At 38.0% G+C, this 24,972-nt stretch overlaps 1 long non-coding RNA gene across 1 annotated transcript; it reads left to right on the top strand.

The window, feature by feature from the left end:
• LOC119073114 lies at nt 1-19,939 on the top strand. The gene is made up of 3 exons (XR_005086996.1): nt 1-13; nt 616-617; nt 18,896-19,939. It is a non-coding gene; the product is annotated as an uncharacterized LOC119073114 (long non-coding RNA).
• Nucleotides 19,940-24,972: the final 5,033 nt, after the last annotated feature.

The raw sequence follows: 24,972 nt of genomic DNA, 5'->3' as shown, positions 1-24,972 counted from the left end.
GAATCATTTTCGTGTACGGTGTTTAAGGGCAGAATAATATATCTTTAGATTAGAGAGCTTACCTGCCATAAGGCTTAACAGCTCTTCCTTTCCAAAAAGGATTTTATCGATATTACCGCTCAATCAGCGCGTACAACTACCTTTAAATGCCGGTGTTCATGCACCAACATTGCCAAAGGTGAGGCCAGAGCCTATCACAACCCATACTGGCACTTCCCCCGGGAGCAGTACCGCAGCGCATAAAGCGCAATTGAGCCACAACCACCACGTTTCAGCCAAGGATAGGCTCCTCAACCATCGCTGGGCCCGATACCGAGGGTTTCTCGGGTTATCGGGGAGCTTCCAGCTACCGTGGGACCGATACAAACCCTCGGGTAGGGTACGTGGTTGGTATGACCACTTCAGATGGAATCATGAACTTTCAGCTCTCGACTTGCATCAAATTCCGCGGGGTTGCAACGCCCCGAGGGAACATCGTGAAATGGGCCGGGACTGCTCGGTTTAGAAGCAGAACCGACGTTTCCGTCAGTAATACTGACACCAGTAGTTCCCATTTTGCGGTAGGTGTTTAAGGGCAGTAGAGTTCAAGGGGTAAATTTAGTGGATATGGACAAGTGGTCGAAGAGGAATTATTCAAATCAATTTTAGTACGATAGTAGTTGTAAGCGACAACTATTGGGGCGAGAAGGATAGTTAAACGCGATTTCATGAATTGATCGAAATTTTTATTGATAGCTTGAGAAATGGGTTTGGCAGCAACCAAATTTGCGTGAAGATAATATTGGCATATTGTCGAAAAGTTTGCCATAACTCGACGAAACACGGTTTTATGTTTTATTTTGCAAAGGGAAGATGATTCAATGACTTGCTGTCCTATTTCGCATAGGGAACATCTCACTTTAAATCGCGAAAATATTCTTTGTCGATTTGGATTTTGGTGATTCTTCACGGGAATAATATTGGCTTAGTACAAGTGAGATTCGATAGAATGAAGTATCACTGAACTGATTGACAAATGAAAACAAACTAGTTGACTGAAGGTGAATCGCCTTAGGTCACAATTTTATTCGCAGCAAACAAATAAACGGAAAATTGGAGCGGTAGTTAGAAGGTGGGATACATCACACATGAAAGCTGACTGCAAAACATATCGAGGCTAAGTATTAAAATATCACAGTCGTTTTTGGCCGTTCATATATTAGAGAAAGGTGCACGGACAAAATACCACCGACAAAATAACTCCGGAAAAAATACCACCTACAATTGTCGACAAATAAAAAAAAGAAATTTTGAAACATGTGTAACAATGTGAGTAGATTCGAGTCAATCGCGTATATCAAGTCAAGTATTTCCGAGTATATTCGAACATCGACTATACATTCGAATATATTCAACTATATTCGACTAGATCCGAGTATATTCGACTATTTCGAAGAATTTTTTTGAAAGTGGTTTTGGCTTCTAGGGTCGAAGTCCTTTCTAGGTAATAGGTATATATATATAAAAATTCCAATAGAAAACCTTGATTTGGTTTGGTTGGATAAACAAACGCCAGACGAAAGTAATTGAGGATAACTTTCAAACGGATGCAAAGTGGCAAACTATTGACCCTAACAATTAACATTTATTAAAGGTCGTGTTGAGTTGGGGAGTATGTCGGGTATTCTAGCAAAGTCAATCACGTCCATTGGAACATTGTTTCAAGTAAAACGTTGCCTGAAGGCCTATGGTCTCTGTAATGAAACTTCTTTAATCTATTCGTTAATACATTCATTAAAATTACACATGCCGCACTAGGACTAGGTGAGCAATAATGTTAAGTACGCAATAGGGTTACGGAAGCATTATGGTAACGGACGCATAAGGGTTATAGCTGTATTAGGATTAGTTTAGTTTAGTTTAGTATGAGTGGGTGGGGCAGAACCCCTGCACCTAAGCCGCCAGTGGGCCTGTTGTGCTTACCCATCTATAATTACCTACAACCTGTATTAGGATTACTGACGTATTAGGGCTACGGATGGATTAGTTTTACGGACTCACTAAGGTCACGTAAGAAATAGGTTTAAGAGTCGTAAGGAGCTCAGTCGCAGCAAACGCTCCAACTGTTCTGACGGCTTGTCATGCTTTGCTCTTACCGTCTGATTCGAATTCCACATGTTCGTCATAGCGCTCTTATAAGGCCCCAGTACTTCGTACGGGGCTAAAAACGAACCAGCCACATATTGTCGCACAAAACGAAAATGTTGAACAATTTTTCGCCCTCACGTCGATCAACGTCCTCCACACGATAAGATGACTATGTTAGGTTGCGACTTGTGAATATACCAATTGAAAACATAAGGTGTGACCCATCGGAGACTCCATTGGTGTTGCATCGGCTGATGTTGATGTTCGTGAATTGGTGAAAAAAGGTCGTGATATAAACGAATATAGATTTGTATCCTTCCGAATTGTATATTCATCGGCGGACTTCAATAAGCTGATGAATCCGATGCACTGGCCGTCGAATAGTCGCATTCGTGAATTCGATTTCGATGGAGGTTCGTCCGGAGTTGTTAGATTCAACAAAGCATCAATTCCGATTGTATCGAGTAACGTCAGCCCAATCAAAAAACTTGGAAACGCCCAGCAATGCAGAGATGGAAGAATGATAAGCAACTTTGAAAGTAGAGCGATAGTGACCCGTCAAGCAAAGATAACGTCATTTTTAGCCCCGTACGAAGTACGAAGGGGCTTATAGGATTACGATGCCGTGTGTAATTGATGGAATTCGAAGCAGACGGTAAGGGCAAAGTGTTTGCCTATGTTCATAGATAACGAATCCGCAATAAAAATTTTGTCTGTCCGTCTGTCCGTCTGTCCGTCTGTCACGTCGATATCTTGAGTAAATCAAATCCGATTTCAAAAATTCCCTGAAAGGTAGTTGAAATAGTGAGGCTAAGTTCGAAGATGGGCGATTTTGGGTCGACCCCTCCAGAGCTGGGGCCCCATAAGTGCTTTAACGTTTTCCAAAGATTTCTCTGGCCATTTAAAGGCTACACTTGTAAGTGATACATCAAATGAAAGGTATTTACAATACCTATCCACAAAAAAAAACGTTTATGGAAATTGGATGACCAACTCGTGAGTTAGACCCCTTGGTGTGAACTAGGTACAGGGCGGCAAGCCGTTTTTGCTTGTAGGTTAGTCAAATTTGAACGGATTTAGATGGATGTTGATTTATTAGATAGGTATTGACCGTACCAATCAGGGAAAAAAAAGTTTATGAAATTCGGTTTACCGGAGCGTGAGCTAGGTCTCTTGGAGTGAGCTTATATGTGGCTACTCGGCCGTACAGTGAACGTGGTGTTTTTTGTTAATATCTCGAGTAAAATTTAACCGAATTTCATGAATTTTTTTTTGTTTGAAAGGTACTAACGAATGTAAAGCAGCCGTTGTACTTTCCACCTCCTAACAAAATGGCCGTCGGCCGCCATTTTGGGTTTTTGTAAAATCAATATAAATAGGTGAAAATGATAATTCCAAAATCACTGATCAGTGGGAAGTGTAGTTTGTGTTACTTTTGAAAGGAACGTCGTACGGGGCTTCGTAATTGCGCTATGCGCAATTTTTAAGACGTACACATTGCATAAGAATTTTACGACGTTTACGGGCGCAATAGGCTTACGGTAAGAGTAGGGCGACGGACGAAGTAGGGTCACGTGCGCAATAGATGTACGGGTTTGTACGGGGCTCAGTCGCAGCAAACGCTCCGACTGTTCTGACGGCTCGTTTTGGTCAAAAGTTGGTGCGTCAAGGGAAGAGTCTGGTAGGAGTGGTGGTGATGTGGTCATACGGCAGACGACTAGTGTAATTGAAAATTTTGTGAACTTAGACTATTTTCCGTTATATTATCAAAATGTGCGAAGTATTCCGGCGAGAACTGATCTACGAAGTAGGATTAAATATTCGCTGTATAAAGGCCAATGCTTTACTGAAACACGTTTGCACGGTGACTTAGACAATGAGTGTTATTTCCCGCAGTCTCAAAATCCGCAGGAAGTTGCAGAAATATTTGCCGATCACTTTGAAGGAACGAAGGACGACGAACCGCTAGTTTTTGCTGAGGAGTATGGTGCAGAAGGTGACGATACATGGGAAGTGGAACTGACAATGAGTGATATTGAAAAATTAGATGCCAAAATCGGGGATATCGGGGATTAAAAATATTCCGAAAGGTGGAGTGGTGGTTAATTTTGATAAGCAGTCAGACATGAAGTTAATTGAAGAAGAGATAAATAAAAAGATGGGTGATGAATATTCAGTGTATGTGCCAACTAAAAGGAACCCGAAGATCAAAATAACAAATATGTGTGAAAAATTGAGCGAAGAAGAAATAGACGACAGCATTAAGAGACACAATGAGTTTATGAAAAACAGCAATTAGCAAGATTATTAAAATTTATGAAAATAAAAAGAAGAAAAACTACGGTGCGATTGTCGGTAGACCCGGTTAGTTTTAATGAAGTGATTGAAAGAAAGAAATTGCGTATTGGACTGAACATATGCAATGTGATGGAATCGATCAATGTTAAGAGATGTTTCAAGTGTTGCGGTTTCAATCATGTGTCAACTAATTGCAAAAGTAAAAAAGCGTGCCTAAAATGTGGAGGTGAACATAATATGAGTGAATGTAAATCCGATCGTGACGAGTGCGTAAACTGTAAAAACGCTGTACGTCGACTACAAGTGAAAATTGATGTCGATCACCCAGCATGGAGTCATGATTGCTCAATATACAAAAGGAAACTGGAAGGTGTAAGAAAATATATATCGTACAAAGAATAGCAATTAATGAATGATAAGGTGAGTGATGAAGACATTATTTATTTTAATATTGGCGGGTTAACGACGAACGTGGACGAGGTGAAATTACTAGCGAAAAACAAAGGTCCATCGATAATGTTATTGAGTGAAACGCATCTGACGGAAGACATCGAGAATGAAGAAGTCAATATAAAAAACTATAAACTGATAAGGTGTGACTCGCACTCCAGGCATACTGGCGGTGTTGCGATATACGTAAAGAACAGAATAAAATTTTCAGTGCTGAGTAATGAGAGTTACCTTAAAAACGTGTGGACATTGGCAGTAAAGATAAATAGAAAGAAGCTGAATGGTGTTCTTGCGGTTGTGTACCATTCACCGAACGCAAACGACACAGTTTTCATGGATTATTTTGACGATTGGTGTGAGCGGAAACTCAACCCAGAAAGTATTAATATCATTACAGGGGATTTTAACGTGAACCTGTTGGTAAAAGATGCGACTAGTGTACGGATGACAGACATAATCCACCGACATGACATGAACCAATTTGTGAAAAAACCAACGAGAACGACGAAAGCGTCGAAGTCTTTAATTGACTATGTGATTAGTAACAATTTTGCGAATAAGGTCAAATTTCTGTGAACGGCCAGAAAGACGAACAATTGGATGCTGTCGAATTTGATGGTCATTTAGAAAAAACAATTATGAAATCGTCACTAAATTCAATGAGTTTTATGTGGATAGTGTGATATCGATCAATGAAAGTATTTCAGATCAGCCAGAGCTGGACTTCGTGAAAGTTAACAGAGTGAGTGAATCTTTCAAGTTCAATCGTGTGGACTCGACGGAAGTGACCAAGGTCATCAAAGACATAATAAGTAAAGGTGATCCAGAACTGATAAGAAAAGATATTCTACTGGACGCAATGCCAATCATAAGCTCAGCGTTCGTTGACGTTATGAATTCATCGCTAGAACAAGGCATATGTCCTGACAAATGGAAAACTTCAATCATCACCCCAAGCCCCAAACTGTCAGGCACGATAAAAGGTGAAGAACATCGACCTATAAATCAATTGCCTGTGTATGAGAAAGTCATCGAGGGAATTGTAAGAAATCAACTGGAAGAATTTATCAACAAAAATTCAGTTCTGATCGATGAGCAATTTGGATTTAGAGAAACATATTCGTGTGAATTGGCGCTAAATGAACTGTTATGGAACTGGAAAACTTCGACAGATGAAGGATATGTGATTATTGCTGTGTTTTTAGACTTAAAAAGAGCCTTCGAAACCATTGATCGACAACGATTACTAACAAAACTGGAAATATACGGGATAAGAGGTGCCGAACTTGAATGGTTCAAGAGCTATCTGTCAAACAGGACACAAAGAACAAAGTACAATGGCGTCACATCTGATGAAATCAGTAATGACATAGGACTTCCACAAGGTGCAAAACTGGCGGTAATATTATTCATCCTATACATCAACGATATAAAATCCTGCCTAGTGTTCGCGTGGTTAATACTCTTTGCTGATGACACCTTACTGTATGTGCGTGCAAAGACAATAGATGAAGCTTTCCAAAAGATCAGCGAGGACATGAACAGAGTTGCAAAGTGGTTAAATCTAAACAGGCTAAAGTTGAATGTGAATAAGTGCAAGTACATGGTGATAAATGAAAAGTCTAGGGCGCATTTTAACGAGTCGCACAAAATTAGCATCGATGGTGTCGAAATCGAACAAGTCGACGAATACAAATACCTCGGATTCATACTGCACAAAAAAATGAAACTGAAAAGACATTGTGAATATATCTGCAAAAAATCAGCGAAAAAAATTGGGTTTCTTGCTCGAATTGGTAACAAGATCACAAAGCAAAACAAGATCATCTTATACAACTCGATCGTAGCACCGCATTTCCAGTATTGTGCCTCAGTCCTATCGATGTTCAGTGAAGAAGATTTCAATAAACTTCAGAAACAACAAAACAAAGCCATGAGAGTTGTGTTATGATGCAGACGCAGAACTAGTGTAAGTGTGATGTTGGAATCACTCGGATGGCTAAATGTTCGACAACGGATAATGTTCCTAACGATGCTGATGGTCTTCAAAATAAAGAATGGTATCGTTCCTGAATACATTGGAAGAAACATCAACTATGTTCATTCCGACAGGTATCCGATACAAAACGAGGGAAAATTCAGCATCAAAAGAGTCAACAAAAATGTACAACAACTTACCGAGTGAATTAGGAAATGAGGTTAATATAAATGTGTTTAAAATTAAATTGAATGAGTATATAAAGGAAAACTGTTTTCTCTTGGTCTAAACCTGAGATCTAAATTTGCAAAATTAATGAGTAAGGAAATTATGTATGACGTAATGTATGTGTTTGAGTAATTTGAGTAGCATAATGGTAAATAAATAAATCAATCAATCAAAAAAGTACCAGTGGTCCCGATGATATTGCACCGTTATTGGTAAAAAAAAATGTATGGACGCGTTAGTGTGGCCGCTTTGGATTTTGCACCAAAAATCGATGGAACTGGGAAAAATTCCTTCGAAGCTTAAGATTTCAAAAGTGGTTCCCGTTGACAAGAAGAAAGGCAGTGTGTTTTCCATGTAAAATAAAGTGTTGTACCTTCGGAATATTGAATGGCAACGCGAAATCTTTAAAGGTTCAGTGATTTAGTGATTTTTGAGTTTTCAGTGATTTTGAGGAAAAGGAAAAGGAAAGATTTTGCCGGAATGCGGAACGCTCATCATTTCATTGCATTGAAACTGTATAACTCGGCACACGCTTTGTTATAAGTGAAGGATGGGCAACACCACATACCCTGTTCCATGTGATGGATGGGTAAAACACTTTTCTGATTAAACGCTGTCCAGGTTTGGGTCACTACACTAACTGAATCAGTATTCTGACAGGATCAGTACGTTGACAAAAGGCATTTTTCGTTTTCCAATTTTCGTTTTCCGTTTTTCTTTCTGTTTTCGTTTTTGGTTTTTCGTTGTCGGGGTTTTTCTCCTTTTTGGATTAGTGATCGTGCAGTTTTGTTGTTGTCAGTGTCAATGTTTTTAGTTTGTGTGTTTTCTGGTTTTTTATTTTGTGTGAAATTTGAGTGGTTTTTGTGTGAAGGCGAGTGGATTTTTTATGTGGAAGCGAGTGAGATAATCCGTGCGTGAGCTGGTGGGGTGAGTGATTTTTAGTTTGTTTTTACGTAGGTTTTTGTTCGGTGTTTGTTTTTTGATTGAAATGAATTTTCTCTTTGTTGTGCTACGTTTTGTGGGTACATTTTCATAGTAGCTTCTCACAAAGTTTCGAAATTTCCATCGAAAAGTGGCAGAACTTTTGGTATTCGGTCAAAATAACCCCACCAAAATAACGAACTGTAGTAATAACTAATGTCAAAAAAATTATTGGAAAAATGACGAGATGACCAGTATATCGACAAAATTCGAGGATATCGACAGAATTCGAGGATATCGACAAAATTCGATGATATCGACAGAATTCGAGTCTATCGACTATATTCGAGTCTATCGACTATATTCGAGGATATCGACTATATTCGAGTCTATCGATAGTATTCGAGTCTATCGACTATATTCGAGGATATCGACTATATTCGAGGATATGACTATATTCGAGGATATGACTATATTCTAGTGTATCGACAGAATTCGAGGATAACGACTATATTCGAGGATATCGACTATATTCGAGTATATTGACTATATTCGAGGATATCGACTATATTCGAGGATATCGACTATATTCGAGGATATCGACTATATTCGAGGATATCGACCAGAGTTGGATCGGTTATCCGAAAAACCGAAAATTTCGGTTCGGATTAAACCGAACCGAGAATTTCGGTTCGGATTGAACCGAACCGAGAAATTCGGTTCGGATTGAACCGAACCGAAAACTTTGGTTTTGTCGAAAAACAATATGAAATGAAGGCAGACTCGTCAAAATTGATTAATTTCATTATGAACTAAACAAAAAGAAGTAAATGGAGCAAAAATGAAATGGTTTGGCATTGTAAAAAGAACCGCCAGATGGTTTTTAGCCCCGTACGAAGTACGAAGGGGCTTATAGGATTACGATGCCGTGTGTAATTGATGGAATTCGAAGCAGACGGTAAGGGCAAAGTGTTTGCCTATGTTCATAGATGACGAATCCGCAATAAAAATTTGGGCCGTCTGTCCGTCTGTCACATCGATATCTTGAGTAAATCAAATCCGTTTTCAAAATTTTTTTTTCCCTGAAAGATAGTCAAAATAGTGAGGCTAAGTTCGAAGATGGGCGATTTTGGGTCGACCCCTCCCGAGCTGGGGCCCCATAAGTGATTTAACGTTTTCCGAAGATATATCTGGCCATTTAAAGGCTACACTTGTAAGTGATACGTCAAATGAAAGGTATTTACAGTACCGATCGACGAAAAAAAAGTTTATGGAAATTGGATGACCGACGCGTGAGTTAGACCCCTTGGTGTGAACTAGTTACAGGGCGGCAACCCGTTTTTGCTTGAACGTTGGCAAAATTTTAACGGATTTAGATAGATTTTGCTTTATTAGATAGGTATTGACCGCACCAATCAGGGAAAAAAAAGTTCATGAAATTCGGTTCACCGGAGCGTGAGCTAGGTCTCTTGGAGTGAGCTTATATGAGGCTACTCGGCCGTAGAGTGAAGGTGGTGTTTTTAGCCCCGTACGAAGTACAAAGGGGCTTATAGGATTACGATGCCGTGTTTAATTGATGGAATTCGAAGCAGACGGTAAGGGCAAAGTGTTTGCATATGTTCATAGATGACCAATCCGCAATAAAAATTTTGTCTGTCCGTCTGTCCGTCACGTCGATATCTTAAGTAAATCAAATCCGATTTCAAAAAAAAAATTCCCCTGAAAGATAGTCGAAATAGTGAAGGCCACCTAAGTGATTTAAGGTCTTTTGGTGATATTTATGGCAAAACAAACGATGGAAATGTAAATGAAATGGCAAATGATTGGAATTGTCAATACCAATCCAGGAAAAAAAAAGTTTTTTAAAATCGGGTGAGTGGACCGTGAGTTAGGGCCTTAGAAGTGAAATGCTACTAGGGCCCTATGTGTATTTTACATATAACTCGAGTAAATTTCATCCGTTTGTCGTAATTTTGTTTAATTTAGAAGGTAATCGAAGGCCGAATAGAATGTAGTTGGAAAAAAAAATTAAATTTGGGGGCCGGTACTAGGGCCCTATGTGCATTTATAATCAACTAGGCCCCTCCTCTTGGGTGGGTCAGGTCCCTTGACTGGCTTTTTTCTATAATTCCAGTCTTAGTTTTCTAACCATTTTTAAATGAGATCACAAAATTAAAGTCACATGAAAAGGTGATGTCACTTTTATTCAGAAAACAGCAGTCATCACATGTTTCATTTTACTCATATTTATTTAATTTCCTGAAGATACAAAAAGAGCTATGAGTTGAAGGTCCAGCGAGCGATGTCTTATTCTTAATATGAGTCTCCTATATAGTCTACTAAAAGCGCTGAACAGGTGGCGCATTTCTTGCCTACCTCTTAAAAAAAAACTCATGTGAATTACGGCCCTCGCTTCACTCTGGCAAAATTCACACTCGTGCAAACACTTTAGGAACGAAAAAATTTCTTTTAAGAATACGATTTCACGCAAAAATTGTCGTATATCGAAGATTCAGTCCAATAAAGTCAAAGGTTCGAATATAACCACATGAATTACGATACTGGTCGAAAACACTTAATATTTTCAAATCTGCGATTTTTTAAGCCTCCGAGAAATCCAGATTCATTTACTTGTCGATTTTTTTTTCTGGAAATCCGTTGCAAAAATGTCGTGGTTTACAATTATACTCCAACCTCACTACTCCAATATTACTCTTTTTCGAACTTAAAATCGGGTAAAAATTACTTAAGTTATCACGATAACAAGAAAAACGTGTGAGTATAATTTCTCCCATATCTTGTAGCAACGATCACAAAATTATATTCACATGAAAGATCAATGTCTCTTTTATTTAGAAAACAGCAGCCATCACATGCTTCATTTTACTCAAATTTAATATAATTTTCTGCAGAAACAAAAAGAGCTATGAGTTGCTGGCCCAGCGAGCGATGTTTTGCTATTTTGCTCTATTACGAGTCTTTTTTATTGTCTCCTAAAAAGCGCTATGAGTAACAGAAATAACAGAAAACATACAAAACATACGCTATGAGTGGAAGATCCAGCGAGGTACGTTTAACACCTAATATGAGTCTCCTATATAGTCTACCAAAAGCGCTGAAAAGGTGGCGTATTTCCTGCCTACCTCTTGAAAAAATATAACTCGTGTGAATTACGGCCCTCGCTTCGCTCTGGCCGCAAAGTTCACACTCGTTCAAACATTTTACGAACAAAAAAAATTCTTTCAAGAATACAGATTTCACGCAAAAATTGTCGTACTAGTCCAATTAAATTCCAATGTTCGAGTTTAACCACATGAATTACGCTACTGGTCGAAATTGATTTTTGAAGCCTCTGAGAATTACTCGAGCTATCGGTTTCTCAAGCAAGCAAGCAAAAACTCTTTTGGGAAGTACTTCTTAATTGTTAGACCAGAAATCCAGAATTTCACTACTCGTCAAATAAGAAATTTTTCTGGAAATCCGTTGCAAAAATGTCGTCGTATAACAAGTTATGTTTACAATTACTCCAAACTCACTAATCCAATATCATTCTCTGTCAATTAAAACAAAAAATTTGAAAATCTGGAAAAAAATTACTCAAGTTATCGCGCAGTAACAAGAGAAAGCGTCTATGTAGAATTTCTCCCATCTCGTTGTTCGAACATTATCCATCTGCAAACTCAGCCTCAAGAGTTTCAATCTTCATCGATTAAAACAAAATCTTTGAAAATCGGATAAGAATTAGGGAAGTTATCGCGGTAACAAGGAATAAAATTCTCTTAAGAATTACTCCCATCTCGTTACCCCAATATTGCCCATCTACGAACTTAACCTCATGATTTTCATTCTCCGTCGATTAAAACCAAAATTTTGCAAATCGGTAAAGAATTACTCGAGTTATCGAGTCCACAAGTGTACGGACGTTTTCTGTATTTAACGTTTTTTGCCAATGTAGAACATTTTCAAAATATCAAAGTGAACTTAGCGTTACGGACATTTAAGAGTATTATCTTTCATAAGACCCTGACTTTCAGTCAAGGGAATAAATTAAAATTTTAGGGCTATTTGAAATTTTTGTTTCATTTGAAAGGAACGTCGTACGGGGCTTCGTAATTGCGCTATGCGCAATTTCTAAGATGTACACATTCCATAATAATTTTACTTTAACTACATTAACCGGCGCAATAGGCTTACGGTCAAAGTAGGGTGACAGACGCACTAGGGTTACGTACGCAATAGATATACGGGTTTGTACGGGGCTCAGTCGCAGCAAACGCTCCGACTGTTCTGATGGCTCGTTTTTTGTTTGAAAGGTACTAACGAATGTAAAGCAGCCGTACTACTTTTCACCTCCTAAGAAAATGGCCGTCGGCCGCCATTTTGAATTTTTGTAAAATCAATATAAATCGGTGAAAATGATACTTACAAAGTCAGTGATCAGTGGGAAGTGATTGGTTATGTGTGTGTGGTGTTTCAAGGATCCCAAATATGGATATCTATATATAAATATATATAGTATATTGAGCTAAATTGAGCTATATAACGGTATAGATAGTTATTTTGAGCTATATACTAGCATATTTATCAGTAAATTGTTTATTTATAGGTAAATATAGGTTAATATAGGACTGGCATCCCTGTCGATGTGAAGTTTACGCTTATCGCACACATGGACAGAAGTATAACCAGGGCGAGACAGTCAATGGGTTTTATTAAGTCTGTATCAAAAGGACAGTTTGGCACAAGAGCATTGGTGGTGCTGTATAATGCATACGTAAGGTCAAAACTGGAATTTGCGTCAGTTATTTGGGACCCGTACCAACAGAACTACAGCAATGACATCGAGTCAGTTCAAAAACAGTTTGTTATGTATGCTTTGGGAGACACAAACCGTATTCCGCCGTACAGACTGGAACCATACGAAGAGCGATGTAAGAAAATTGGACTGGACAAATTATCTACACGCAGAAATATCACAAATGCCCTAATGGCATACGACTTGTATAACAAAAGAATCAATGATGTGAATATTGAGGCGAGATTCATCAGAAGACAGCAGCATCAAGACAGGCGATCGTTCAGGAATGATAGACCACTGGCTGAAGTTGTCTAAGAAATGAATTATGGATATAATCAACCGTTGGCAAAAATAATCAGACTAGTGAACAAGTATAGTGGTCTTATGGTGTTAAGTCGTAATGAATTTAAGACGATAGTGAAAGAAAAACTGAAGGAAAATGACGAGGTTGTAGATGACGAACTTTTAAGTTGATTGGATTGATGTTATGTGTTCACTTTGACTGTAAAGACTGACTTCCCGAGTCGATGTTTTAATTTTTTCAAAGTTTTCAAAATTTGCATACAGCTGATATATTTCCGCGGTGAATAAATGAAATTGAAAATTGAATTCCACATGTTCCTCATAGCGCTCTTATAAGGCCAAAGTACTTCGTACGGGGCTAAAAACGAACCAGCTACATGTTGTCACACAAAACGAAAATGTTGAACGATCAACGTCCTCTACTCGATAGGATTAGTTGCGACTAGTGAATATACCAATTGAAAACATAAGGTGTGACCCGAACCCGAATTTTTCAAAGAGCTGTTTTTTTAGTGTTGCTTTTAGGTTTGGTGTTTGGTATCACCGGATCACTATCACATAGGTGGTAGGAATCAGAGTGGCGTACCAGTGACGGAGGTGTTAATTAATTAGTCGTAAAACCAACAAACAATTCATTTCATCATTCAAACACATCGACACATCTAACTCACGGCTGAAGGCTTTGTCTGAAGTCAACTTTAGCAAGTTGTAATCCAGATTAATAGCCATCCGGTACACTTCATAATCGAAACGACTAAGGGAAATGTAAAAATGGTTTCGCAACTGTCCCTACCGATAGCAATTGGATGAAAAATGAATACCTGACCGCGACGACCAATTATATGTCACCCGAGCTGGAGGCAATGTGGAAGGTAGCAATCGTCCGGTACAGCCCATAGCCGAAACAACTAAAGGAAAAGGTAAAAATAGGTGCACAATTAGCTCCTACCGATAGTAATCAGTTGAAAAAAATGTTTACCTGTGCGCGACGGCCAACTTAATATGCTACTCCCCTGTATTGATAGTTTGGATCGATGGATGGCTCTTGCGATGCTCATTGTATGTAGCAATTGTCCTAATTTCCCTCAATAAATTGCAACGATCAAGGATAAATTTAACAAACCCGCACAAAATCTACACGAAAAGTGGTTGCGTGGCATTCACTTCTTTGAAAGCGTTTAGTTCCAATAAAAGACAACGCGCTGCGTCATACACGTAGCGTCTCTCTGGATTTTTAGGGTGGCCTGGCCAGATGGAAAAATTCATTTGTTCGATTTGAGCCGTCTTGAGTAATCAAGAGCTCCACTAACATCTCGTTGGCAAGATGATATTAAATTAACTGAGGTGAAGCGAAAACATTTTCTAAAAATACGCGCCCACGCGCGAAACATCTTCGGCGAATTATTTTTAGTTATTCTTATTGCAGCAACAAAACTAACAAACAAATTGAATGGGTAACGGTAACTGAATTCGGTTTATTTTTAGTCCAATTTACGTACACACTCTACCTTTCATTGAGGCTATCAGCAGTATAGTTACGAATTTCCTTCTCCATCATGGAGGTAGAACATTTTAGCTACTAAAATAAGTGTAGAGCGCCGAAATGCTAATCTCTACTAAGTACGTATAGACTAGTGTTGTTGAATCGCACACATATAATCGGCATATGCTAGGCGCATATTCAACACACAACAGTTACACATTTTCGGGGTCATAGGCATAGGCGTGTACCAATTACGAGAGTGTATGAAGTCACGGATTTAGGAATCATATTTGATATGAAGATGACATTCATTCCACATAAATCGAAAATGTAATCAATCGTGCAACGGCAGTTTTGAATTTCGTCAAACGACAGTCCCAATTTTTCCGAAGTGAAGCGATCAGAATTTTATATTCGACGCTTGTCCGTTCCCTTCTGGAATTTTCATGCACAATTTGGTCGCCTCACTTCAGCGTACACAAAGGAAGGTTGGAAAGTGTTCAAAAACAGCTCGGATTATTTCTTCTGGGTGATCACAGCCGTCATCTAACCGATGGATGTGCACAGGTTGCACTCGCCAAACTAGTTCGTCGCAGAATCGACGCTACCGTTCTATTCATGCATTCGCTAATAATTGGAAGTTACAATCACCCAACCTGCGATCGCTAATTATATTGACCACTGAACAAGGGGGTAATCACTAGTAAATCAGTAAATCAAGTAAATCACGGTAAATCACAAAAAATTTTGAAAAAATTTTGAAAATTTTTTAATTGTCACTGGATTACATTTCGAAGTATCGTGGCCGTAAACATATAGGATAAATTTCATGAACTAATACAAATTGAAGTAAATAGATTCAAATTTAGTAGAAACTTCATTTTTGATTTACTTGATTTACTGTGATTTACTGTGATTTACCGTGATTTACCGTGATTTACTGAGCTAGTAAATCAGTGATTACCCCTCGCCACTGAAGCCATACCAACAAGATATACCAACTTCATAGCAATTGAAACATGCAAGAGACGCAGTAAGAAACTTACGCCCGTTAGCAAGGCCTGCACATTGTTCTATATTGCTGCAAGATATATTGATCCGTCACTACGTCGCCCACAATTTCGTAGAGCATTATTGAAACTAGCCGACGATGTTTTCTGTCAAATACTCAACTTTTCTAATACTCATGCCACCGAATGACAAAGGAAGGGATGCTTGGTACCATGTCCTATGATAGACCTTCTATCCTCGCATTCGTAATAGTCTCCAATGTTGACCGAAAAATTTCATCAACATATTGAAGACTGCCCGTCATCCAATAATTAAATCTACAACTGCTCAAAACACTTCCTTAAACTACACAAAGCAGGGATGGACATCCATCAATTTAAGTGGATCACACATCAACTTAATTGATTCGGTCTTAGAAGAAAACATCCTTTCTAAACCTGTCTCAAATGCCGGTGAACCTAATAACTCCAGGGACGACTCATCTGTTGGTTTTACAATTTCATGACCTAGTATTCGATAAATCAGTCCTAGTATGTCTTGCTAAGTTACAACGAATCTAGTCAATCCGTTTATACTCGTCGATCTATTCGGTTGTCTATGAATAAATTCTATATATTTTCTACATATTGTGTTGGCTTATTAGTCTCTGGAACCTAGAAAACCAACATCATCAACCTTCTTAATACCTGGCAACAAAGCTGATAGCAGATAGATGATCTCTTCGTCAAGAGTTGCATTGAAAAATAAAACTTGACTCGAAACAATCCCATATGATTCAGGGGCGGATCCAGCTTTTGTTCTGACTCGGGTGGTTAGAAGACAATAAATTTTTGCCCGGGCGATTTTCGTTTCAAAAATTTGTTTCCATATAAAAATCATCTTCTGACCCCCGGCGACCGCCTCGACCGCACTGTGCGCCTGGTGGATCCGCGCCTGATATGATTGCTACAACAACGGAAACAACTCCGCACAAAAACCGATTGAAAACAATTTCTTATAGTACAAAAATGTCGGGTGAAGCCGGGCCGCGTCGGGCTTTTAAAAAAAATCATGTACGTATTGTATGAATAGAAACAAGAAAATTGGGTGCTCAACAATAGGGCGTATCGAATTTTGCAAATTTTAAGGCCCGCGATAGCCTGTGTGCGGAAAACGTAGATCATCGAAAACTGTGTCCGGGCATGATGGATCCGATGGAGCAAGTCAATACATGTGCCACATCGAAATTACAAATATTTTGTGAAAGAGTTCAGCTACAGTCATGAAATTTTATGTATGGCCAATGTATGGCCAATGTCTCCTCGACTCAGCAGCACCGGTTGCAGTGTCTGCACTGGCTTCGTGGACGACGTAAGCACTCTTAAAAATTCTATTCAAAAATGTTAAAAAAGTGGTTTCAGGTGAATTGCCTATCGGGACATGCCTAGTGTACTGGTAGTGCTCCCCTACCACCTCATAGCACAAACTAAACATTATCATTTGTCTCTGAGGAAATATTAGTCAAAAACCAATAGGTCAAATTTTCGATGTTAGGCAATCTTGGCAGTGGCACCTTTAGGATCATCGGTTTCTTCGGTAGTTTTGTAGAGTTTTCAAAGCTCTACATTCCGCTAGAACATTGTTTTCAAACATACTCTCAACTTTCCGACTTTTGACCATTGGAAACTTAAAGTCGTCCCGGGGAACTTCTTCCCGGGCTCCATCGGATCCATCAACCACATGCACGGACACACTTTTCGATTATTTTACGTTTTCCGCACACAGGCTATCGCTGACCTTAAAATTTACAAAATTCGATACGCCCTACTCAACAACTCCTTGATTTATCTGAAATTCCTGAAAATGCAAATCCGTTATCCCTACTCATACATCTAATTAAAGCCGTGACAAGTCTTGGGAATACCTAGGAGGTAAGAACATTGCATTTACAGGAAAAAGTGACGAAAACTGACTAGGAACAGCTATTACGTAATATTATCAGTTCGAGTCATTTGGTCGATGTGTGTTTCTTCACTTGAGGACGTTATTTATTTAGTTGAATACTATTGAGAATGAATCGACGCGACGGTCCGAATTTCATTCGATTATTTTTGTTGGATTTGAACTCGTTTTCGTGTGGAATTATTTTTAGAAAATATTTTCATTTCGATGCTTTCAAATCTCTCGATTCGATACTCTTGATTATGATTTTGTTCAAATTAAACACAGTCGCGCTCCACTAAAACTCTAATACCACACACTCAACAGTATTCGCTTTTCTTTAACGCTACACGTACGAACATTAAACGATTTTTTTTTTGGGAAATCCAATGTAAACAAATGGAAATGACATTGACGTTGCTTTGCGGCCGAAATTTGAGACTTGATGATGGCGGAAACTTGGGAAATTTTAAACATCCGTTCCTTATTTCTGGCATATCGGCACCATTCTAAGCAAGCTTAAATGTTGGAGTGTTCTAAGGAAAGCACTCAGAACGAGCAAACAAAGTCGTTTGCAAATATCAACGAATTCAACGGATAATTTTGCATAGCGAGCAATCGGAAACATTTGCTTTCAGCGTATCGCTTTGCCAAGATACCGAACCCGATCAAGATCAAATAATTATTCGACTGTTGGTATAAACATAGCAATTCAGAGCAACGAGATCATTCGATTGGTGGTGGTCATCGTTATACAAGCTGGAAAGTATTTGGGCATTCAGTGATCCGGAAATTTCGCTGGTTGGGGCAATCATCATTCAATATGAAAATTCGATCTGGTGATGGGCACAGGCATTAAATGAAAACAAAATCGATTTCATCAGCTCAATGGGCAAATCATTTGGACAAAAAAGAATTTAAGCAGCCGATCGGTGAACGTGTGAATTCAGCGAAACATTCGTCGATCAGCATTCGGGAGAGCATTCAAGGATATTTCAAAGACGTCGACTGTACATAGATAAGTATACCGTCATTTATGTTTGTTTCGTTGTCTATTGAATTCACAACGGAGCCACTCGTTGGATAGGTAGATTCACTAACTCGTTCAAACTCACTTCGACAGTGAAGTCAATTTGCAGCGCAATTCAAGCGCGTAGTTGGTGGAACGTTTATTTTCATGCAAAGACTTTTTGACATGTTACACGTTTCCGAAGCTATGAAGTAAAGATAAAATTAAGGCATCGCCTTAAAATATTTACAATTGGTACTTGAGCCCCTCCTGAACAAGCGGTCTAGCAAAGTCGAATCAGTCGAATCAAAGTCAGTCAAGCAAATGCAAGCATATAGATCATGAAGTTCAAAGAGCGAACTGTAGCAGTTTCAAGCAAATTCAAGCAGTTTCTTAGATCATGAAGATCATTCAAGCAAATTCAAGCATAAAATTGAACCAAAAGGGTTAAGCAAGCGAAGTTAGAAGAGTTTTCAATCGGAAGTCTGTAACATTTCAGGCATGCAAGCAAATTCAAACGAGTATAATGTCATGGCAATTTTCCAGCAAATTCGATCCACAAAGGATCTAAAAGTAGAAGTTTCAAGCCAATTCGCGAGGAATCGACCTGTCGTCGAGTGTTTTATCAAGCAAGTGAATTCAATCTAGTTCATAGCGAAAAAAAGTTTACTGTGAATGTGTTTGTGTTTCGTTCAATGTTTGTGCTCGTGCTAGATTCGTGCTAGACATATAAATCCAATTCTGATCCGAAAATTCGACTATTTTAGCTAAACAAACAAAGTTCACTGTCGACACATTGTAAATACCACAAGCAATTGGTCATATGAAACGAAGTCTGGCCATTACCATCAAGTTAACGTTCAAGCAACTGGTCTGGATACACAAGCAATCAATCGATATACGTGTTCGGATTAATCGATATACGTGTTCGGATTACAATTGCAATTCATTTAGTGTTAAGGAGGGACTCATGTTCTTTATGCTAGGTCATGAGAAGATTGTCAAGCTGTATTACTTTCTAACGGAAATCAATTCACTGAACGGTTCGTGATAGTATAAATCGGCATCGACTCGACTAATAGTTCAATTCAGTGAATTAATTTGCAGACGTTCAACGTACTCATTTTGAGTACGGTCATGCAGTGTAATCTAAGGCTTTATTTTACTAATGCAATCGATGACACCGTCAATTCGGTTTTGGTTTTGTTAACGTACATTTACTACAGTCAGAATTTACTTTCGTTTCGAAACATTTAGTCCCATAAATACTTCAACGGGAGGAATATGTTGGAGTTTAGAACTGATATGACTGCATGTGAATTCATTATGTTTTTACCATTTTGTTACCTATTAAGTATAGTGATCTGTCCTTTGTTGCCACATAAGGTGCAGATAGATAGGGGACCATGTTATTTAAACAGGGGCGAGCCGAATTTAAAACATTTTATTTATTTTAAATTGTACCAAATAATAGTACATTTTCTACCTTGGTGTATATTTCGAGAATAAGTTCGTATGTACAATTGTATATAACGAGCGCCAGCGAGTGTATATACAATTGTACATAAGAAGTGATTCGAGAAATATACACCAAGGTAGAACAATGTTTTATCTCCTGCAAGCTGATATTTCATACATTAGCGAAATAACCACAAAAAATTGGATTTAAAATTAATTAATTAAGGCCCGTCATTGGGAAATGACAGGACAGTTTCCCGAAAATGTATGGAAAATTTTATCACAAAAATTCACCGAAAAGATTGAAAGAAACTCACCCATGATGCTTTCCATTGTATTCGTGCACCGTCTCTTCATGTCCCCAAGGCATATTTAAACACTAAAACACTTTTTACTCGATGCAAAAACAAAATTTATTTTTTGTTTTGTCGCGACAAAACACAGAAAATATTTCGACACAACTGTGACACTCCGCTATTATAAGGACTAAATAGCCTCAATACAACGTACACACACACTCCTCGGGTAATAGCGGCAGAGTGGGAAAATGCCATCTTACAAAATGTGAGAAAAAATAAGGCAAAATCATTTTCATATGTTTATTCCCTTAGAATATGATTATTTTTCATTTATAAATAATCGTTAATTAAATTCGTTCATTATTTATGCATCAATTTATGTTGAAAAAAATTTGGTTGTGAACGCAAAGTTGAATAATTGGAAGAGTAATTTACTATTTTAGATTGATATTATCATGTTCAATGCAAAGAAATACGTTTGAGGCCTTCGAAATGATTTTTTTTTGCAATTTTGCCGTACTGTGTATACTAATATCTGTGTACTAATTAAAAATGCATTCGTCGGGTCTCTACCTACGTATCTTTGATATCATTAGAAAGATGAGACCAGTAGCAACGAGATCTGTTAGATATTTCGTTTTTTAGTGGCTTTGTGGCGGGAAAAGAGCCTTTAGAAGTTCTGCGACGTAGTCAAATTTCTTGTCACCATCTTGCACAGCAACAAAAACGGCTTCCGTAATATCTTTGGACTTCCAGTAGACTACTCTTAACTATCAATCGACAATTTTTTTTGGTTGTTGCTGTCCCAGAGATTCTGAAGACGAAAACCATGTGCTGATTTTCGACGTACAGCTTTCATTCAAGGACCGTTCGACCTTGATCACAGCGTCTTTCTAAGCACTACAAACCTGCACACTTCCAAATGAATCGACGAATTATTCAACTTTGAGTTCACAAATAAATGTTTTTCAAGGCAACTAGTTACTAATTAGTTGCTTGCACAGTAAGGTATTGTGAAATATTGCTAGAATCTAGAGTTGCGTCCTATATGACTATGTTGAAAATTATGTAAAGTCTTGTATACCCAGACTCAGATCCATTAATTTTTTATAGAAAATTTTACATGCAATATTACTAATTATGTATATAACACAAAGAATTTGACTGGACGGCCACAAATAACACGTTCAATATTTTAAAAATTAAGAAAACAAACAAAATAAGTCGACAACAATTCAATGTTTATGATTTTGCAAGATTTTTCCAAAATGTCACTGTTTGTTGTGGTTCCAAAACGACAAAATGTCGCATGCAAATTTTTGCGACAATTTGACTCTGCCGCTATTACCCGAGGAGTGTGTGTGTACGTTGTATTGAGGCTATTTAATAAGGACTAGAATGAATGTTTGCTGTGTTCACTTCGGCGGTAAAATATTTTCATTCAAAAAAGTGCCCGACACTTCAACGATGGTAGACATTTATTAAAATTGTAACCTCTCCCACTTCTTTAGTAAGCTAACAAGACTTCGCTGAGTCTAATTATGCCACCTTTTTGAACAAAAATATCAACTGAGGTCGAATAATTCTCCGCTGAGCTTTAACAAACCTCTGCTGAGCTCTAATAATTCTCCGATGAGCTTTGACAAACCTCTAATGAGCTCTAATAATTCTCCGCTTGGCTCAGTAAGAGTCCGTCAGACCTTAGCATGTTGTAGTAAGGCAATGAAGCTAAGCGAACCTAATAATTGTTACTATGATTTGATAGCTCCACTTAGCTTCGGCAGATCTCCGCTGAGTGTCCGATTCACTCCATTAAGAGTCAATTTGCCAAAACTTCGACCAAGTTGTATGAAACATGAAAACAAGCCATCGGCGATTTTTGGAGGGTGGGTATACAGTAATTGAATCAGGGGACCCTCATGAGTCATTTGCAACAAAAAAAAAATCCTCGAAATAATTATGTTTTCATGCCAGAAATCATGAAAAATTGTACTGAGTGAGGGTGATTAAAATAGTTTTTGTTGAATATCACCAACAACTTGTAACGCATTTATCTGAAATTATGGTGGTTGGCAGAGGTGTTGAGGACGCATATGTTGACCTTTAAAAAATTTCGCAATTTTTTCGTGTATGTGGTGCAGTAGCTATTTTAGGGGAAAAAAATTCCTACTTTTGGAGAGTGTTGAAAAAAAATTACAATGATAGACTTGGAAGATATGGGTATCGTTGCGTAGGTAGTGATCTCTACTATCCATGACACCATGAACCTACCGCGGCACGACTTTCGTTGAGCTTCAATTTTGATTGAAGTGTACTAACACAAAAATTCTCTAGAATTCCAAATTTTTTCGCGTCTATTTTAATTTTTCTGACGTATGAGACAATTTTAAGTCAGGGCGTGAGTTACTGCCACCTTACGCTTCGGGAAATTTCGTTCAGGACTTATAAAATTTCAAAAATATCCAACTAATTCAATTGTGTCATACGTTCCTCGGGTATCTCCAGACTTCCCAGTATGGCCAGTGCGGCACTGTATCAAGTGTTTACTAGCATATTATAATCATTTTTTGTACGTTGGCCCCTTACCGGAAGGATTGGGAATATGTCAAATTTTTCGAGTTCGAAAATTTTACAAATCCTTGCGATAAGTGGCCAACGTACAAAAAATGATTATAATATGCTAGTAAACACTTGATACAGTGCCGCACTGGCCATACTGGGAAGTCTGGAGATACCCGAGGAACGTATGACACAATTGAATTAGTTGGATATTTTTGAAATTTTATAAGTCCTGAACGAAATTTCCCGAAGCGTAAGGTGGCAGTAACTCACGCCCTGACTTAAAATTGTCTCATACGTCAGAAAAATTAAAATAGACGCGAAAAAATTTGGAATTCTAGAGAATTTTTGTGTTAGTACACTTCAATCAAAATTGAAGCTCAACGAAAGTCGTGCCGCGGTAGGTTCATGGTGTCATGGATAGTAGAGATCACTACCTACGCAACGATACCCATATCTTCCAAGTCTATCATTGTAGTTTTTTTTAAACACTCTCTAAAAGTTGGAATTTTTTTCCCCTAAAATAGCTACTGCACCACATACACGAAACAATTTCGAAATTTTTTAAAGGTCAACATATGCGTCCTCAACACCTCTGCCAACCACCATAATTTCAGATAAATGCGTTACAAGTTGTTGGTGATATTCAACAAAAACTATTTTAATCACCCTCACTCAGTACAATTTTTCATGATTTCTGGCATGAAAACATAATTATTTCGAGGATTTTTTTTTGTTGCAAATGACTCATGAGGGTCCCCTGATTCAATAACTGTATACCCTCCAAAAATCGCCGATGGCTTGTTTTCATGTTTCATACAACTTGGTCGAAGTTTTGGCAAATTGACTCTTAATGGAGTGAATCGGACACTCAGCGGAGATCTGCCGAAGCTAAGTGGAGCTATCAAATTATAGTAGAAGAATATATGGGTCTTTAGATATGTTTAAATGTCAAACTAAAAAGAACAATACCTGTCAAATTTTGACGAGGGTACAATAGACCTGTCAAAAAAGGGTTGACGAGGGTAAAATAGAGGTCAATAAATCTGTCAAAAAGAGTTGACGAATAGACAATAGAACTATAATGACCTAATATATTCGCGCATTTTATCAGTTTTTATGTCACTATATCGTGAGAAAGTTTTCTCCCACACTAAACACAATGGTCAACCATACAAAAGGTTCGTTTGATAGTATACAATAGAATCTTAAAGAGCCAACATACCCTAGCATTTTAACAAATTAGCTGTCAGGACATCGTGAGAAAATTTTCACCCACGCATCAGACAAAAGCGTCTGCTAAAGGTTCTATAAATCAAACTTAGTTACACGACCCATTGTATCATAGACGGAATGACTCGGTATATTAGCTCTTTTAACCGAATTCAATGTCACAGGGCCGTGAGACAAAAAAAAATTCTTCTACGTTCTATAAAAAAGATAAATCTGATGGAGTATAAAGTATATCAGCTTGCTCTTTTTACCGAATTTACTGTCTCAGAATCTAAAAAAAATGTTTCCCGCACTCGATAAGAAGGCATTATGAATAGCGAATTATATACAAAGAAATTCAAGTGACCCAATCTCAATATTTTGTGTAAAAATCAATTATTCCTAGAAAACAGCAAAAATCCTTTATCGGCTAAATTTCACTCGTCCATTTATCACCCCCTAAAAAAAGAACAACAAATCATTGTTATACAGGTTGTAAAATCAACTAAAAATATATCTCATATACCCTTTACGCTAATAAAAAAATGAAAGTATTCAACCACCTTTTGTTAACGCTATTCTCAAAGAATGCTATACGCAACAAAGGATATGGAAAAAATGTTGTTACCTGTAGGCGCACGGTAAGATGGACAGCGAAGAAAACTTTATTTATTTTATTTGTTTTGTTATCATTTTCTTCACACGAACACCAAAGGACCTGTTTAGACGTAGCGAATATATTATAAGTCAGTGATGGGAATTAATTTACCCCTCCATAATCCTTAAAAAATTATCGAATCCTTTTCATATAAAAGGGTGTGTGGATACATTGAGTTCTTCACAGATCTGTTTCGACATCTCTACTGTATAACTCACAAAAGTGGCTCATCGTTAGTGACTCTAAAATTGTGTAATATT

Source organism: Bradysia coprophila, unplaced genomic scaffold (assembly GCF_014529535.1).
Source record: "Bradysia coprophila strain Holo2 unplaced genomic scaffold, BU_Bcop_v1 contig_137, whole genome shotgun sequence".
Lineage (NCBI taxonomy): Eukaryota > Metazoa > Arthropoda > Insecta > Diptera > Sciaridae > Bradysia > Bradysia coprophila.
This window is presented reverse-complemented; position numbering and strand designations above follow the sequence as displayed.